The sequence below is a fragment of the Octopus sinensis genome, linkage group LG1 (assembly GCF_006345805.1).
Source record: "Octopus sinensis linkage group LG1, ASM634580v1, whole genome shotgun sequence".
Taxonomy (NCBI): domain Eukaryota; kingdom Metazoa; phylum Mollusca; class Cephalopoda; order Octopoda; family Octopodidae; genus Octopus; species Octopus sinensis.
In genome coordinates, this window is record NC_042997.1 from 25,806,303 (window position 1) to 25,818,164 (window position 11,862).

General features: G+C 33.7%; 1 long non-coding RNA gene across 2 annotated transcripts in view; it reads left to right on the top strand.

Moving 5' to 3' along the window:
- Positions 1–10,437, top strand: part of LOC118766179 — a 43,163-nt gene extending 32,726 nt beyond the window's left edge. For both annotated transcript variants that reach the window (XR_005002098.1, XR_005002099.1), the window contains exons 2-4: positions 1,232–1,326; positions 7,704–8,134; positions 9,943–10,437. This is a non-coding gene — a long non-coding RNA (uncharacterized LOC118766179). The remainder of the gene's footprint in view (positions 1–1,231; positions 1,327–7,703; positions 8,135–9,942) is intronic.
- The last annotated feature ends 1,425 nt before the right edge of the window (positions 10,438–11,862 follow it).

The following is an 11,862-nucleotide window of genomic DNA, read 5'->3' on the forward strand; positions in this document are numbered from 1 at the left end:
ATGAGAATATGATTTTGACGCATTCATGAATATAGAAATAATGAGAAAAATGTAAGCAAAATTATGAGATAAAAATACACTATGAGTTTGTTCGAATACGTAACCGAATTAAGGAATGAAATATTTAATGCGAGTTTTTGATCTTCGTATTAGAAAAAGAAGACCTTTTGAACAGTGGATAGCTTTATATATTTGCAAAAAAAAATCAGTTTGTTATAGTTTACTTCAAGTTTAACATAATATTTTGGGAATACATCGGTCGATTTATTTTTTCCATGACTTTCACTAATCAATTAAGAAACCTCGACACTCTAGTTAACAGAAACCTGTCAGGTGTGATATTAATGCATTTCTCAAAGACGTAAACAGTATAAATAAAATATAATCGTTAACGGCTGAAAATCGAAATAAGTTCCTGGAATCAGTGTACCAAATATATTTGTATACTCTATAGATTTTAACCTAAAACAATTAGTGTTTGAAAGCTGTGATACCCATGCTTTTTTCAAAGAAGTGATGAGTGTAAATATAATAAAGATGCTGACGACCGTAAATCGAAACCGGTTCGAAGAATTAGTGTATCAAGATATTTTGTGCATTCTAAGGTGTTTACCCTTAAAAAATTAATGGTCGAAAGATTTGATCAGAACTCTAAGGTAAATTGTTATAGACTTCTTTATGTACGTGCTGTGTCAATTCATCCGGTAATTCAAGAGTTTAAAAAAAAGCAAGGTTTCAGAATTAAATATACACTTAATAAAGTAGAATTTTAAAAGAAAAGTTATTTCCCATAGATAATTCTATCTGCTTATTAAGAAAAACGTGTTTACTACCTTTCTCTTCTCTCAATTAAAGTATCTACATCACTGTAAACAAGATACATCATTTGGTGAGCGTTGAAATATTACACTAGTTTAAATAAATAAGTATTAAACGTAGCATGATCGCAAGACAAGAAAAAACAAAAAGCTCCTTTTGAAACTACATCATTTCAACGTGTAATTTTGTGGTTACCCTTAATTCTATAATCGGTCTTTGAGCAATTTCCGATATAGATTCTCATTATATGCGTACTTCTTTTTTTCATATATCTAATTAATATTTTTTCTTGCTATATCTGTTGTTTTTTTCTTATTTTTGTTATCAAACTCGTTAATCTATTTTCGTAAAACATTTCTGATAAATTCTCCCCTTTATTTTCTCAACGGAATCTAACTTACATAAACATTAGAAGAGACTGTTCCATGAAGAATAGAACAAAAGAAGAAAAAAACATGATCTTTAATTATTAATACAGACGAAAACGCTCTTCAAAAGAACTTTCAAGTAAGTTCATTATTTTTTCTAACATCTTTCTAATTGCGAGAAGAGAAAAGTATTTTAGAAATATTCGATTTTAATTTAGATGAGCGATATTGGAAAAATTATTGTTTTAATAGAAATACGATATGATATTACCTGTTCAATATATTAATATTGATAATTTTACCTGTTTTCTTTCTTTTCTCTTTTTATTTCTTATTAATTTACTCAAATTGTAAAAGTAAAATCAAACTTTGAGAAATTTATCTTTCTTTTTATTTGTTGTATGTATATATGTATATATATATTGTATTTTGTTCTTGGAAATTCTTTGAGAGCTCGATATCTTGGTTATTTTAATAAGCTAATTTAAATATAGCGAATAAAATGCATCGTTGTTTTTGTTATTAGATTCAAAAGAATCACCACGGTGTTTTAATGGAATATTATAATTGAAGTAAAAGTCAGAGCTGCGGTTTCGATTATTTGCTGTTGTCAGTTAACTCTACTTACAACAGTAATGCCTATGAAAGAAGCACGAAGGCCTAAAACAGATATTACCCCCGCCTAAGTTTTTAAAAAATCCTTCTAAAGAAATAATTATTAAAGAAAAGGAAACAAATTTTGATTGTAGATAGCTTTTCTGTTCACCATAACATGTTCTTTTGTGTACAATCATCTTAATCTTTTTAATCAACGCAGAATGCAATATATTCAGGATGGTTCCCTCATGAATCATGTATAATAAATTTCATGAAAGTATATAATCAAAATAATATACAGTCACTGTAGTAGAGACCCTGGGGGAATAGATAACCAAATAACTCCACACTGGATTAGAACGATGAGTCTCAAAATTAAATGCCTGAATATTTCATACACCGAAATCTTCCCTTAAGTTTTTTTTATGTAGCCAGATGGCTAATTTTCATAATCAATGTCTCTTTATTCTCCATATTCCCATAAACACTAATCATACGTAGTCTTACCACCTGAGTGTAATAAACTTCACTGAGAATGTCTAATGACGCCAAAACGTATTTCATTGTGGGTACGTCACATGTTTAAACCCAAATCTGAATCCCACACTGTCTTTTCCATAATTCCAAAATTTTATTAAATGATTTTCTCGAAATTTTCATTCTTGCTCGTTGTGTTCAGTATTTAAGCACATGTTAGATTAATATATTCTTTACGAATTACAAGAATAATATCGGTTAAACCACGATTTTAAACTTAGCAAAACGCTTATGGAAAACAAACCCGCATTTCAAAATTATATAGTAAAAAACTTAGTAAGACACTGTGACTTTTTCTCTCCATAACTTCTGTCAATTAGTACGTTGACGTGTCAGCCTTGATCCAAAACACCGATGACCAAAAGAACTCTCAGGCCATCATGACCTTTTTTGACAACCTTATTCTTATTGATTTTTTAAATGACCATATTATCTAATGTATAATCGCTTTTCTGCTGTGAGATTATGTGATTTGTGGAGGATTTCCTCAACTCTTCCTGAAAATCCATTACTTTTTCTTGTGACTAGCTTCACTATTAAGAGACACTTACATTTTATGTTTTTTTTTATTTATGCGCCCTTTTCAAGCATAGCCAGGCTCATGGGACCAGTTTCCCGGTTTCTATGGCGTATGTGCCTCCCCCCCCCCCAGCTGGACGGGACGGCAGTCCATCGCAGTGTCACTCAAGAAACAGGAAGAAAGAGTGAGAGAAAGTTAGGGCGAAAGGGTACAACAGGGGTCGCCACCACGCCCTGCAGGAGCCTCGTGGAGCTTTAGGTGTTTTCACTCAATAAACACGCAGAACGCCGGTCTGGGAATTGAAACCGCGAGTCCGCTGCTCTAACCACTGAGCCATTGCGCCTCGACTTGTTGTTGTTTAACCCCGGGTTATCTCTAAAATTCCGTTAGTAAATATGCTTCAATAGTGGTCATTTCCTCATTTTCCATTTCTAAGACTACCCTGTCCTGGGCGTACGTTGTTGGTGATGGTGACTTCAACGCTGGTGTTTTTATTCACCCCCTCCCCTGTCAGTTGTAATCCATGATACCTATGTCAGATGAAATCTAGCTAAAAATCATGTCTTCCAGATATAACTTATCTGGTACTATACTATCCAATATTTAGATCTTTCTAATAATATGGTGTCAGTTAAGAAATATTTGACAGATGTATCTAACGAATCGAATGATCGTATAGGAGGCTATCTCACTGGTTTTTTACTTAGAGGGAAAAAATAACAATACTGAGAGTAAGGTCAATAAGGAAATAATATTTTATTATATGTGTGCATCACATGGGTAAAGTTAGATCCCAACAAAGTAGAATCTGGAATGCAGTTTCGATTCCATATTGATTCAGTTTCCAACACTAAATTCGCGCATCAAGTAAAATGGCCATGGATAATGAATTGTTGATAGATGAAGTTTTCATCGATGATTCGACAACTCGAAAACGGCAGCATTCCAAAACTCATGACTATGTTTTTTACGCATATTACTATTACTATTATAAAGTGTGGCGAGCTGGCAGAAACGTTAGCGCGCTGGGCGAAATGCTTAGCAGTATTTCGTCTGTCGTTACGTGCTGAGTTCAAATTCCACCGAGGTCGACTTTGCCTTTCCTCCTCTCGGGGTCGATAAATAAAGTACCGGTTATGCACTGGGGTCGATGTAATCGACTTAATCCGTTTGTCTGTCCTTTTTTGTCCCCTCTATGTATAGCCCCTTGTGGGTAGTAAAGAAATATATTACTATTACTCATCTTAGTATAGCCAAATAGTAAAGTCGTCACTTACGTACGGGTTTTACTTCGTGAAATATACCAAGCTTTTCTTCATTATTGTACCTCTGCAGTCACGAGCGGATGTAGACACATGCTAGGACCCTTGACCTTTGACTCAGTAGGACTTCATAGATAAAGGCTGTCATAAATAAAGAGAGGTAGGGAAATAGGGAAACAGAGAGAGATACAGACAGGCAGAAAGAAAGAAAGAAAGAGTGAGAGAGAGCTACACCAGAACCAGGATAGTACTCGCTTGCAGCTGAGGAAACAGGAACAGTGTGAAAGGAAGTGTCTTGTTCAAAAAGCAAACGTACGCCCTCTTTCACAAATTGAAACCATGAAAGTATGAACCGAACGTTCAACTAGAATGCGTTCTTTTCACAGCAGTTCTGGTAAATTAGTCTAAATACTAGAAATGAGGGGTGTAATTTTCCAATGTATGTGATGCAAAATATTTGGTTCGTGGATTCACAATTTCATTCAATATGCGGAATTTTATTCAGATGTTAACCATTTGCTTTTATCAAGATCCACAAAAGACGTATGAAATTTATAAGAACTTCCTAATTATGAACCGATATGACATCATTCATTCATTATTATTTTTCCAAAATTGATTTGTTTGAGAGCCAGTACTCATCTGGTGCATATTTTCCACGATTCCAATGGATGGACAAGCAAAGTTGGGTTTTAAATCCATATTTTACACCTATTTGTGTATCTCTCTCTCTTTTTCTCTCACTCACCCACTCACACACGCGCACACATATTTATTCACACACCGGTCTGGGAATCGAAACCGCGAGTCCTCTGCCCTAACCACTGAGCCATTGCGCCTCCACTTGTTGTTGTTTAACCCCGGGTTATCTCTAAAAATCACTTACGGCGGCGAGCTGGCAGAATCGTTAGCACGCCGGGCGAAATGCGAAGTATTTTCGTCTGCCGTTACGTTCTGAGTTCAAATTCCGCCGAGGTCGACTTTGCCTTTCATCCTTTCGGGGTCGAAAAATTAAGTACCAGTTACGCACTGGGGTCGATATAATCGACTTAATCCGTTTGTCTGTCCTTGTTTGTCCTCTCTCTGTTTAGCCCCTTGTGGGTAGTAAAGAAATACATATTTATTCACACACACATATACTCGCACAAGCACACATAATATTAACTAAACATTGCTTTACTGCAATAAAACAATGAGAAACTGGAATAAGAACAAAATTAATTCCTCTATCCCAGCAAAAAAAAAGAGAAAAAGACTAAAGGGTCTATATATTTCGGATTGACAGTTTGTATCATAGGGGATTCATGTTATGGATATATTGGTTGTTTTTCAACATATAAGATTTTGAATCGCTTCTATTTTTCAATGTACATTTCTAATTACCATTCCATTTCTATAACAATCCAATTAGCAGCTCATGTGAATATTAATTTGCTGCTGTGATATTTACGCACATAGCAACGGCATTTGTGATGAATGGTAAGACAACTGATTGCTACATGGAACTAACTCACCATGTCAACAACTTTGCCATGTCGAAATTAGCTCGCAGTGGATTACGACAAACTTTCTACTTGAGGTTAGGTAAGATGAGTTGACTTAGTGTGTATGTTTTTCCGAATATCTTAACTGCCAAACTAGGAAGAGGAATGAATTGAAAATTATATTGTGGAATATTTACAAGTGCATAAATCTTCTGTTAAAATATTCCAGTAAGGTAGCCAATATAGGGACGAATTCTTGCAAAGTGGGCAAATAAGACTGAAACATCCATGCCGTGTCCTTAGCGATGTCCATGTCTTCATATTTCGAATTATCCAAAGGAAACTTGCTTATAACTTTGGTAGATTCGAAATGCGTGTACTTGTAATGAATGAGGTTTTTAATGAATAAGAAAATTATTTTTGCTCTACTTTAGCTAATGCCGTACAAAGAAAAATACTTTTAATCACGATTTGCAATACGATTTTTCATGTTTGTATTGTAATAATTTCATTTCACTGCCTAGTGCCCTTAAGTAAACTATGGATATAATTCAGTCATCCTTTTAAAATTGTTAGCTAATGTCTAAAAAACAAAGAACATTATTTTTATTACTGTTTTATAGATTTATTATTTCACAAACTAGCTAAATTAAAACTTCGGGGTGTCGGAATATTAAACGAAAGAACGTCATATTAGACAAAAATATAAAATAGCATCTGTGTAGCAAATCAAAACCAAGAATAGATGAATGTAGATGTAAGAAAATTAAAATAAAAAAATAATACACAATAAATAAAACTAAATTACATATAGTTGCTTAGTGATGCCAGTAATTAAGACTATCAATGCATGAAATAAGAACAGTTATTTCTTGTCATGCTTTTATTTTTGTTTTTCCTTTTGTTGAATATAAACATTGTTGAGAGGGGAAATTTAGAATTGCATCGATAATAAAATAGTGTTTAGATACAGCACAGGTTTAACGTATGGAAAATCTAAAGATTGTTATGGTAGAAAATAAAAACTACCAAACAAAATAGAAAAAACCAGAGAGAATTGCCAAAAATAAAATGCAACAGCCAAACGAAAATTAAAAATAATAAACAAAATAATAATGATGATTTGAATTAGTGTAAAACAAATAACATAAGTTGGCACGTGTAGAAATAATTAAAATTTAGACTAGCAAGCTGGAAATACGCGTAAATCTGAAACAATAAAAATATGTTAATGAACATGTGTGTTAAGGGTAAAAAAAAAGAGGACGTAAAATATTCTATAATTCTACGAATAAATAAATAAATAAAAGCATAATGATAATAATGAATAATGATCGATGAAGCACGAACCGGAATATGAACATTATTTAGATTAAAAAGAAAAATCAGGTATGAAATTGCACAAAAGTTCATGTTCAGTGGTTACATTTCTCTTCATTTAGTGATTTCTGTTCGAGAATAGATGAAAACACTTTTTCTGTTTGCTTCTTTTTCTCGATTTTTTATTTATTTATTTTGGTTTAATTCGATTTCGTTCTTGTTGTTTTGTTTGCATAAGTAAAATCGGAAAAGTTAATACTCTTCTCCATTTCTGACCCGAAGATCCTGTTAGAGCGATGTGGAAAGAATTGAAATTAGTTTCAGTGCTCAGTGTTTCAGTCATAGCCTAAGATCCAAAGGAAGTTTCGAACTCTGCACTCTGTGTCTTTCGAAAAATAACGATTCTCTCACAGCTCTCGGTGCTATACGGTTCGCTCTTTAGAATACTGATTTGCAACTGCCTTGCCTTAGAAGTGAAAAATGTTTGTGGGTTGAAAAGTTTGAAAAAATTGGAAGTTGCGTGTGAAATTTTAGGAATATTCAGTTACAAATGAATACCAGCCAAGTGTTGCTACAGCTGACATATCCTGGATGTGCTGCTTGGTCAAGGATGAAAGAGGATGACAGATGTTTGTGCTTGTTCAGGACAATATAGGCACCTAAAACAACTAGCAAAGTAGGGTACATGTTAACAAGATATAGTTAAAAGTAGGAGTTGGTTATACTTTTCTTCTAATGTTGAGGTATTTGGAATTTTAGGAATATTTCAATGTCTATCCTAACAATTATGCTCAAGTTTTCAGATGTGCCTGTGGTACATTTATATTTTAATCGTCTTGAAAGACTGAGGTGCAAAGCAAGAGGCAGAATGAGCGCCGTATAACTGACTGCCTTGTAGTCAACCCACATCTTTGTTGTTAATACTGTGGAATTGTTATTCTTTCAATGAAATTGATGGTTTCAAACTTTGGTCAGCACGTTTCGGAAAGGGATCTCGTCGATTACATCATCCAATGTACAAAACTTGCAGTTTATTTTAGCAACCACAAAAGAATGAAAAGTGAAGTCAACTTCAATACAAGAATGGAAGAATTTCATAAAAGAATGTCGTGAAGTCGGAAGAAATGCTACGAAGTATTTTGTCCGACATGTTAAGAAATCTACCAGCTCACCGCATGCTTTCAACAAAAAGATATCTTGTTAAAGAATCCAATGAAGAGATAATTTGTAAGTATATTTATCCCATTTATCCTGCCTAGTTTCTGTAAAAGTACATTATGAAAAGTAACTCTGTAAACGGCACGATAGGATTCGAAAGAAATTTGGACGCTGTTTGATGCAAAACACATTGACACGAATATTATGGCCCGATCATTTGGCAATGTTTTGATCATGACATTCAAAAGATTGACGAAACTCGTGATATTGATGCATTTAATATTTAACGTCGAGAGTTTGCAAAGAAAGTACAGAAGTCTAAACCTCAGGAAGCAGGGATTTAGTACATGACATCATATTTAATTGCCCTACCACTTAGAGTTTCCTATGAAAATGACATATTATTCTTAAAGGTCATGTTATCTCCCAGTAGTATGCATTAAAAAAAATCATTAAAACCTTCTATTACATATTAAAGTATGTTCCAAGAAAATTTACTGTTAATAATATCTGCTTTTTTTGTACTTTTTGGATATTCGTAAACTTACTAACCATATGCATCATTAGCTACTGGTATTGTATATTTTAAATTAATATAAAACATATTATTTCAATTACTTGCTTACTCTATCGAAATATCCAGTTCAGGTAACTTTTAATTAGATATTTTAAAGTGCTTAAAGAAATATTCATTATAAATTGTTGGAGTTTAGCATTTTACAGATATATTATTTGAGAATCCAAGTGGTAATATATATCTTTCACCTCTCAAGCTAAGATGGAAAGGTTAAGAACTAGTAAATATTTTGACAACAACTTGCGACGAATCTATGTTGCTGTGCACTATTTTACTTCAGTAAAGCCTGACGATAGCTCGATCGTAATGCTTTAGAAGTTTAGTAAGAAAGCTCAGGATTTGCCCTATGAAATCGTACAAAAACTTTAGAAATATATTGATTATGTCTGAAGAAAATTCCACTGTAGATATTTTGTACCATAACAGAGAAAAACATGGTAATAATAACAAAAAAACATCAACAACAACAATAATAATAATAATAATAATAATAGTAGTATATAAAAATCGGCATTACCTAGAACTACACGTATTGTCTGTCTTCAATCCTTGTTGCGACTTGACAGACAGTACTGATCCCCATACACACAATACCTTCTATCAACAACATCACGAGATTGGATATTGTGCAGACAGTGACACTCATGGCTTCTGATCTTAACCAACTGGAATTGTTATGATGCACAATGTTTTCTTTTTACATAAAAGATGGGCTGCAGCAAATATTCTACTCAATACCATAGATTTACTTGTCAGTTGTTTGACCTAAACCAGTTGTCCCTTGGTGGCTGATGATATGTACAGCTCTGATCACGAGCAGAAGTAGTGGGGGAGCAGAAACAGCCATGTGTTAAGAAGAATTCTTTGGAGTTTCGGTATTTCACCGTTGAAATGGGTGTTTCATTCAACATCCTTAAACGACCCTTATTCAGCGACATTTTCATTGGGATGGGATGCTCAACCTAAAGAAAATTCTAACTGCACCCCTCCTGCAAGGTCATGCGCTGTTTATCTTGATATGAGATCACCATTTCGCGCACATCTGGTTGTGATGCATGTGTCTGGTGTACCCTTAATAGACTAATAGTCATGATGGGTATACTGGGATTTGTATATTTTACCCCGGGTCATTTTGATTGCGTGTACTACTTTCCCACTCAGTAATAGTAATAATAATAATAATAATAATAATAATAAATGTCCTGATGCAGTACGAGGCTGTGGCTCTCATGAATTTTGATCTTAAATTATTGGAAGTATTATAATGTTCATTTTTCTTTTGTATTGGTATAAAACATAGGCTCCAGCAAATATTAATCACATTCCGCCAAACTCAACTCGCGAAGCAGCTCGTGTATATTGACTAAGAAGACACAGAATACGTACGGTGTTGCATAAAGAATTAAACTTTCGTCCGTGGAAACCTCATTATGTGCAGGCGCTTAAACCTGAGGACTATGACCGCAAAAGTGCAAAAATCCAGATCTCTCTACATGTTATTTTTACCTGTTGGGTTGCACAAAAAGAAGAGGTGTGCAAAACAAAACCTCGCACACTGGAGGACTTGGAGACACAGATTCAGCAGATTCTCAAGGATATCCCTGATGACGTCCTTCAGAAGGTTGCTCATCCTTGGCCATTCGAGGAAGCTGGTTGACGCCACCGGTGCTTATGTTGAAATATGAAGACTTACTTTCATTTTCCTATGTAGTAAAGAACATGTATAATTTGTTTCAATAAATTTGTAAAAGAAAAATGGATTTTATTAACAATTTTTAACGCCTGCTTACTTTTTACCCACCCTGTATATATTTGGTTTATGTATATTTGTTTTTGTGTCTATGTTTGTCCCCCACCACTAGATATAGATGTGCTTATGTACCCGTAACTTAAGGTTTCGGCAATAAAGTTCGGTAGGATAAGTACCAAGCTTTTAAAAAATTAAAATAAGTCTGGGGTCAATTTATTCTATTTAAACATTCATTAAATTATTTTTCCAGCATGGCCACAATCTAATGACGGAAACAAGTAACAGACAAAGTATAAAATATATATCTTCATCTGTTGTAAATCCTTACGATAGGACTTACGACAGGTGAAGAAGTGCGACCACTTTGTCTTCCGAATTCCCTGAACAGCTCTTGGGAAGAAATAATCCCCTCTGGTTAGTAGATCGTACAAGGGAAAAATTTTCACTTGACTGCCAGCAGATGGAAAATACTCTATTGTGTTACAGGTGAAATAAATTATCCATATAAATATATTTTTTTTAAATAGAAGATATATATATATATGAAAGCTACGATAGTCACCCAACCTTGTTTTCAATATTAGTAGTGGATCTATTAACGTAACTGTTTACCTGCTGAACTCTTTTGCTAGTGTGGAGGTGCGTGGCTTAGAGGTTAGGGTGTTGGACGCATGATCATAAGATTGTGGCTTCGATTCCTAGACCGGGTGACACGCTGTGGTAAAATGAGTAATCCTGCGACGGACAAAATGATGGTAACGTTTTTGAATTATAATTTTAATTTGCAAATTAAAATCAAATAATTTTTACTATACAAATTTTATCCTTAGCTGCAATATTTTAAGTAAGGATTTTCTTTTTATGTACCAGATATAATAACTTGTCGTGAACTTTTTCCAAGTTTAATAACTTGTCCTGCAAATTTCCAGTTTTATATACTTAAGAATATTATTTCTCTTGCTCGCATTTTTCCTCGTAATCCATGTTTTTTCCAGGCTATGCTATTATGCTAATAAATAATGTGTCAATTAGCGGTGTGGCTGATAATTTGTCCTTACGTCAATGTTGCCGGTGACATTTATTAATGTCCTTTATAGAACTATATTATCACCCTGAAATTTGAGAAACAAACACTCGTAACTTTTTCACTTCACACTTCATTGCATGAGGTTGATACCATGAAATTCCTGGAATTGAGTTCTATCATTTAAGCTTAACTAAAACATAGTTTGTTTTTAAAATTAAAAAAGATAATTATACTTAAATCCAAATTTTTACCTTACTTATCTTCCTTTAAATGATATTATACCTGACGACTTTTTTTATACAAACTTGTGTTGCATGGGGCCAAAACTACGAACATCTTCATATTTTCTTCTATCATTGAAGCTAACATGAATATATTTTGCCTACAAAATATAGAAAGTTATTTGGATCTAAACTTGTTTGGTGGCGTTACTTACTTTCCTA